The 8,526-nt window shown below is 37.8% G+C and overlaps 1 long non-coding RNA gene across 1 annotated transcript; it reads left to right on the forward strand.

The window, feature by feature from the left end:
* Positions 1–6,454: 6,454 nt before the first annotated feature.
* LOC111590597 (uncharacterized) lies at positions 6,455–8,250 on the forward strand. The gene is made up of 2 exons (XR_002749733.2): positions 6,455–6,812; positions 7,818–8,250. It is a non-coding gene; the product is annotated as an uncharacterized lncRNA (long non-coding RNA).
* The last annotated feature ends 276 nt before the right edge of the window (positions 8,251–8,526 follow it).

Below are 8,526 nucleotides of genomic sequence, written 5' to 3' on the forward strand. Positions count from 1 at the left end.
TCTCTCTTTGGTTGAGTTCATCTGTTTTTCCTATGTTGCATCCACCTGTGTTTTTCATGTTCCTACGTTTTGAGAATTTTGAGTTTCAGGGGGGCCCTCGTATTGCTTCACTTTACGTATGTATGTATTGCCACCAACATCAAATTTGAAATCCAAACGACCACACAATCACATGATTATTGCATTTTTTACCCCCACAAATCTCAAATAAAACGGTTGAATAGTAAATCTAAAATCTCGAGGACATGCTTGTATAGCATTTTTGTTGTTGTGAAAGTTAGCAGTTTCCTCACATGACACAGAAGCATAGAGTAGCTAAATAGTAGCCGGAACAAGTCAATTTGCCATGATCACTCCGTCCGAAAAAATGCCTTTAGGCCAAAAAATCATAAACTGACTACAAATATGCGGTCTGAAAGGTGATTTTATGGCTTTTGATTACTTCATAAACTTTGATTCCTTTCTACAATTCTTTCAACTCTTCAATTAATGGTTTTAATATCACGTTAAGCTTTGGTCCAAGATATTCGAGGCCTGATATGATGAGGGAAAGAAATATAAATTCATACTTCACGCAAAGAGATAGAGGAAGGCTATATGGAATAGTAAACACGGGTCAACATGAGTACAATGTGGTGGTTTGACTCTAAGGTGTGAAGCCATCAATCACTCTCTCCAATATGAATATTTCTCGCATCCTTAGCAAACTCTAGAACAAAGTTGTCTAGAGCCTTCCATGTGTCTCCATCTAAAGGGTGCACTATCATTTCTTTGCTCTCTCGCTCACATTTCTTGTGCCACCGTATGTGCATGTGCATGATTGTTCTTTTATAAAGAAACAGTCATTTTAGTCGAGGTGCAATAGGCATGTAACGAAGTTGCTTATGAAAAACCTCCATTGTAATTGTTTCACCATCATCATTTATGACCTCGATGTACCTTGTTTTGCCATATTTTAAGCACTTGTATTTTGTGCTTCTTCTAGAGAAGCATGCAATTATCTAGATAGATATCAATCTTCTAGTAATGTATATCGAGCCCTTTAAGTACTTTTTTAAATTTGTACATATCTTTAGGCAGTTTTATGAGGCTTCAAAAGAACATCCCAAAAAAAATCATAAGACCATTGTAATAATTGTTGGAGAAAAAATCTACTTAATAGCCATGATGCGAGGCATAAAAGCATGTAAGGACATTTTTGTGTGTTTATGTAATGGCTCTTTCAAAACTTTGAGAAGCCTAAGAAACTCCTTAACCTCCAACATCGGCTCGTCTCCAATGTTTAGGTTAAATTTTGGTAGCATATCTTCAAGCATCCCATCCATCCTATCGATGCCCATGCTATTACTATCTTCCTCTTCTACAAAAACTATGGTGTATTTCTCATTGTAAAGCACTCACATTTCATAATCTTCCATGGAACCATTCTCACATAGGTGTTTACTAATTGTGGTCTTGTCAAATATCTTTGCATTCTAGCACTTGTTGCATGGACACCGGAACTTATTGATAGTCGACAAAGAAGTTGTATGGTTGATAAAATTGTTAGTCTTAGTGATCCATTCAACTGACTAAGCTTGACTTCTATTCTAACTATCATACATCCACCGATAATCCTCTAACATATTTGAGGCTATAGAATAAAGCAAGTTACATAATGTTGAATGATTTATATTGTCTATAGATAAGGATATGTTCTAAACCCATCTAAAAGTGATCGATGTAGCATGGTATTTATAACAAGTCTATAGGGTTCGAACGGAATTCTGGCATTATAACCCCATTATTCGCCACCTACATGCCTGAACATGGTTTAGTGGAGAATAATGTATGTTATGCCATTAAATTTCATTTGAATCGCATAACTCGTCATAAATAATCATGTTATGTCAGTCACTCGGAGGCTATCCAAATAAGTGACAATTTTGGACAGGCAAATCTCACATTTTTTGACATACGTGAGAAGTGATATCCAAAATGGATGACCCATATGTTTTATTACTCTACTGATGTAGTACTAAAACAGTAATATACTAACATAATATTAAAATAATTAAATATTTCTTGGTGGGATCGAGTCATACCTGTTTGTCATTGACAGAGGATGTGGCGTTAATGGCGTGTAGGCATACAACGACGCGGGTATGTGGCGTTGCGGCCACGACGACACCAGTTGCGTGGAGGTAGCGAGTCAGGAACGACTACCTATAGAAGGACTACCTATAGAAGTAGAAGATCAGTATGATGAATCTGTTACCTACTCAGCGAGATGTTGATGTATTCTAGTTACCTAACTAGCATTTTAATATTTCTATCAAATACTAATGCTTAATATATAAAACAATATTTATAATTGACCATAGTTGCGTACCAATGATTAAGCAATTTAAGAATTTACTAGGTCTCTGCCGTGTGTTGCCACGGGAATAAAAATTAGTATGAAATATAGATATAGAACCACAAACATCACTATGATATGCAAAATCCGTGTGACAAAATATCACTATAACACTAACATTATATTGACGATATAAATATGTAATATTATTATAAATACGCTAAACCAAATAGATTGAACTGATGTCGAATAAACATTATCAATATCACACAAATTATTTCTAAAGAATTGATATAGAATTCTTAATGATAGCCAAATATCATCAGAAGATTCACTTCCATGGTTGGTCCTAGAGAATAAACTTGACCTCGATGTGCTAGCCTTGTCCACCTTGTGTATTCCACACCGTTCCTCTTCATCATTAAGAACATGCAAGCACAATGAATACAAAACACAAGTTGTCACTCAGTCCGAACATAAATTTCAGACGATACAATATGAGCTAACTGGTGCTGAGTTTCCCATGGAGAACATCTACTGTAACACCTGTCCACACACAAAAAATGGCATCTACATTTGATCTACGTATTCCCCTTTACTAATAATCTCATATGACCGTACCACATTGAACGAGGACAAAATACAAAGGTATGCATTAGAAAAAGGAAAAGAGCAGTGCTCGCAGAGGGAATGAAGATCCTATGACTTGTGATAAAACATACATTGTGCCCATCTTGTTTTGTTGCAGATTGCAAAGTGATTTGATTGATTTTAGATAGTTTGCTACTCACGACACTGCTATAAATTGAATATAAGGGGTAGAGATCAACTTACTTCAGATTTGGAGATTATCACATTCTTCCCAATCCTCTAGTTTCCATAGGCATCTATTCTGGTGCTATCTCCACATGCATAAGGTTTGAGAATATCAGTATTGTCGTGAAATTAGTTTTTATACTAACATGCCACAACTTCAAGCTAACCTCGTCTAACGACCCTTGTCAGGTTATACATTGATAATGTACATTGATATAAAAAACACTAAGTATTCGTGACATCGTTCTAGACAGCCTTATCGCATGACAAAGACAACCATTTTCTGTATAATGGACAAGGTTAACACAATAATGAAGAGATAAGTTGTTGAGAAACTTGCAGGTGACAGCTTAGATAAGAAATTATGCATGGTACATAAAAATATGATAGGGAACTATAATGACAAGGCACTATCCATTATTTAAGTGTTGCAAAATACCTCTACTCGTCTGAACAACAATTTGGCTTATTTAATCACTACATGGTGACTGGTTGTGTCCCTTTAACCAGTCATTTTGCTTGTTTAATAGCTGACCCAAATAAAAGTCTATGCATACACTCCACATTCCCTGGCTCATTCATTATCGTTTTTATTATCATGGACCACATATAAACTAAATAACATAGCTGCAGCATTCTCCTTGGCCTCTGTCATCCAACCATTCTTCAATGCACTGATGGTAAGATGCAGGCAATACATTTGTTCCATGATTCATGTCTTGTTTGGCTCATAGATCGATAGATTGAGCAACACGATCACGTTTCCTCTTGCGCCACCCAACCCGACGACAACAACAACTAAAAAGACATGTCACTGTTGTGATATCACGCAGTCGCAACAATTAGAATGGTAAATTCACTATGCATCAATAAAGTTCAGTAACAATTAAAATCCCTTAAAGTTCAGTGACAACCATTATTCAAGTGTGTCTAGAACCATATGTTCTCCAACCTATGAGGTTGACAATTAAAATCTCTTAAAGTTCAATGAAAACAATAACATACCAAAATATGAAAATAACTCCTTTATAGGAATGTGAAAGCAAAATGTAGATATCGAAAATACATCTCTAATGGAGCAGTTGAACAGTGAAGCTCAACACAAACATTAAAAGAATGTCGTTAATTTTGCACCATGGTTGTAAGGGTAGAATACTCCGACAAGCACATGAACGAATATAAAGGTTGCGCTGAAGAGGTGCCGCAGAAAAGATTGTTAGGTATTTTTTTATTGAAACAATGAGCTAGAGGAATAATTGCAGCCCTGCAAAATATTATAAACAGAAAGAAAATAGCCACAAGTCACGTCCAGTCCTGTCTATGAAAGAGAAAAAAACTCAAGGTCGAGCCAACTGTTTTCATGTATAAGATATACTGCCAATAGGCCAATAGAATTGCCACTTATATAATTAATATTATTAATACAAATAGTTCCATTGGTCCATTTGTACTTTGTAGTGATACATGTTTGCCTTGCCCCATCTGTCCTTGTGCCATTTTCATAGATAGGGAGTGCACTAACTGGTTGTACTGAAAAATAAAATTTAGACACCAGGAAGTACTCATGTGAGGTCCTAGCTTTTTTGTACTTCTAACGATGCCATGTTACTGTTACTAAACATGATAGCATGGTGAACATATTTTTTAATAGAGAACAAATTGTTTTCATTCAGTTCACACGACATAGCTGAACATATAAGAGGAATGTATGGCTAAAGCTCCGCTCCGGCCGGCTGATTATTATGCAAATAGTTTGAGCTCGCAAAGAGCAAAATTACAAAAACATAGGATCCAATGTTCTAAGATTTACATGAGACAAAGCAAAAAAAATGATTGGTGTGAATATTAGAATCCAAAGAAGATACAATAGTTTTGAGAAAGAGAGAGCGTAGACACCGGATTTGTCGATTGGCTTAGTTGTACAGTAGGGAAGGCTGTGTGCCTCTGTGTGTGCAGTGTGCAGTGATCGCCTCTAGACTCTTCATTCTGTATGGCAAGAGGCACACGACAAGAGCTGCTGAGGCGTGCATTTGAGATTTTTCTCCTCTGTACACGCTCCCAGCACACACGCAACACACTCCTACTCTCTCTTTTTTTTCATCAGATGGAATGCTAGAAAGATAGGTAAAATGATTCATGGCATACTATGTACCGACAATGAAAAGGAGTTGGATATTCACGCCCTGCGTATTGCTTTTCGGGTCTCTTGTTTCTACACATCTTCTCAAAATGGCAAAGCTGAATGGATCGTTCGAACGCTAAATGACTGCATTCGCAGTCTCCTCCATTATGCCGGTATGACACCATCATTCTGGGTGGAAGCCCTCTCAACAAACACTACACGACGGTTGATCTTTAGCGACCCTTATTAGGTACCAACTGTTGGTTGCTAAAGGTTAGGGACCGACGGTCAGTCGCTAAATCCTTTTGTAGCAATAGTCGGTTGGTCGCTAAAAGTATAGAAATTTAACAACTTATGGTTGGTCGCTATAGATATCGTCGGAGACTAGCGGTGGGTCGCTATAGAGCAAGGATCACTATCAAATCTTATAGCCTGAATATACATGTAGATGTTAGTGACTAAAAATTAATTAAAACAAGTAAACATTGATCGCTAAATTGTGTGGTGATTTATTTCTTTTTAATATTGCTTGTATGTTTATTTCATGGTTTGTTTATGTATGGACATGACTATAGTATGCAATTGTGTTCTTTGTGCTTATATGATATTAGATTCGAGTTGAAAGTCATTTCAAATCCTACATAAAGAGTATGGATAAATCATGGATCACAAGTGAATGGTTTTCTAGGGAGACAAAGGTTTATAAACAAGGGGTGAATGGTTTTCTAGCTTTTGCATTTAGACATTCAGCAATAGGAAACAAGATACTATGCCCTTGCAAGAAGTGTGTTAACTCATTTTGGAGAGAGGCCGGTGAAGTGCGAGAACAATTGATATGTGATGGTTTTCTAAAAGGATACACAACATGGACCTTACATGGAGAAGCTTTGTCCTCTTTTGTGAATCATGGTAACAATGATGATGAGTTTAACGAGCATCCTACAGAAAATGATGCAATATTTTAGTTGTTGTAACACTATAAAAGCCACCAACTAAAAATAATGAATTTAGTTATTACGATAAATAGGGTAATAAATTTTATTCAAATGTTTATTATTGATTTGCATTCGTAATAATTTATTTAAAATGTTTATTATTTATTTGGTAAAATTTTTATGATTTTTTTGAGTAATTTAAAAATGCATTTCGAAATAAAAAAAGAAAACCCTCCCTAACCCTAAGGCCCACTAGGGGCCCATCTACCTAACCCTAGCAGCCGCGCGTCTCTCCCCGCCGCAGCCGCCGCCGCCTCTATCTCTCCCTTCCCTCTTCTCTCTGCCCTCACTTCTCTCCTCCCTTCCCTCAGCTCGGCGCCCAGGCCGACCAGGCCCCGCGGCGGCGGTAACCCTCCTCCGCCTTCCTCTCGCCCAACTCTCCTACCACCTCCGCTCCATAGATGAGGAATCTACGGCCGAGGCAGAGGCGCCCAAGTCGTTCGTGCTCCCACGGCTGCCGCGGCCGAAGCTGAGCGTGAAGGAGCGGAAGGAGCTGGCCTCGTACGCTCATGGCCTCGGCAAAAAGCTCAAGTCACAACAGGTCGGTAAGAGCTCATGTTCTTCTGCTCGCTAACGTTGCTCATGTTCTGCTCGCCTCTAAAACTGGAAGGAAGTGATGGCCGATGGGTATTACCCAAGCCCAGTGCGGAACAAACACTAGCGACGAATCCTACTCCTACATGGAATAGTGTCCTTGGGATAATGTAGTTTTACTCACAACAACCCATGCCTTTTCTTTGTGAGAATCCCTTTCGACAGTTGCCTCTGTTCAGTTTTGGACTCTTACAGAGTACAAGATAGGTTGGTTGGTTCTCCTAATCTGCAGCAGCGCGCGTCCATTATTCTATGGCACACGATGGACACATGTGGCTTGCAAGTCTACATACAAGCATTGCTGTCGTATGGATAGGATTTATGGAGCCACCGTGCTGCTGATCTGATCCAGCTATAGCTGGCAAGTTAAAATCGACCGATAGTTGATAGTTTGGTTGACGAAGGAAAGTCTACGAAACTTAGGGTATAAACCAAAATGGCAAGTAGAAGCTAATGTAATTGTGTGTTGTTTAGTAAAAATTGCACTCGCTTTTCGCTTAGGGTATAAACCAAAATAGTAATTCCATTTTACTATCCTCCATTTTCTTGGCACTCGCTTTTCTTCCTCCTCGGTTAGTAAAAATTGCGTGTTGTTTCAGATTTTTAGTACCACTTATGTCATTAACATTAGCAATGGTAAATTAATCTTATTTTGTTAACGTATATCTCAACATTCTTATTTATATTTATTTACTACAGAATATATTATCATTGTTGCTTAATTTTAAATTGTTCGTTGTAAACTAGAACTTATATGTCGTCGTCGCCATCAGCGACTGCTCGAGTAAGTGATTTTGATTGAAAACTAGGGGAGCGATTCCTTCTTGAGCCGGGCGAATGTCTTCTTCATAATATCTTTCCTAGCATACCATCTTCTTTGGTCGTTATGGTGCTAGCATACCTTCTGGTTAATATATCATGTTACTTATTGCAATTATCACTTGTCTTGCAGACAAGCAATTGAAAAAGAGAATTGATCTTTTTTATGGGCGAAGTGTTGAAGATGGCTTTGGTGAAGGAAATGTCTTGTTAGCATCAAGTAAGTGGCGACATCACAACCCCTACAAGCTTGTGCCTTAAAAGAAGAGGATACAAGAAGTTGAAGTGCTTTTGTGAAGGCTTTTGCGAATCACTTGAAGCGTTAGGACTTTTGTGAATGATTTTGTAAAGTGTTTGCAAATATGTGCAAAACATATAATATGTGTAGGTTTTGTGAATGATTTTGTTGTGGTGCTTGTTGATGGTTTATGTGATGTGGATCTATCATTGTGCAATACTAATTAAATTTGTATATCTATGTGATTATGTGTATAAAAATTGGTGATTTGTGATGCTTTTGTATATATAACAGTTGTTGAATGCTAATTAATGGTATATTATCATTATTAACGATTATAACTTGGGGCAACTTTCTGTTGGTTGCTAAATGTATAGTATAACGACTCACGATTGGTTGCTAAATCTATAGTACAACAACCCACGGTTGGTCGCTAAATATACAATATTAGCAACGGACAATCGGTCGCTAAAAAGATGTCGGTCGCTAAAGCCTTTAGCGACGGCACTTATAGCGACCATCCTTATGGGTCGCTAAAAGTTTTTAGCGACCAACCGTAGGTCGCTGAAGGCCGTTTTAGCAACCAACCGTAGGTCGCTGTAAG

This window comes from Zea mays, chromosome 1, assembly GCF_902167145.1.
Source record: "Zea mays cultivar B73 chromosome 1, Zm-B73-REFERENCE-NAM-5.0, whole genome shotgun sequence".
Classification (NCBI taxonomy): domain Eukaryota; kingdom Viridiplantae; phylum Streptophyta; class Magnoliopsida; order Poales; family Poaceae; genus Zea; species Zea mays.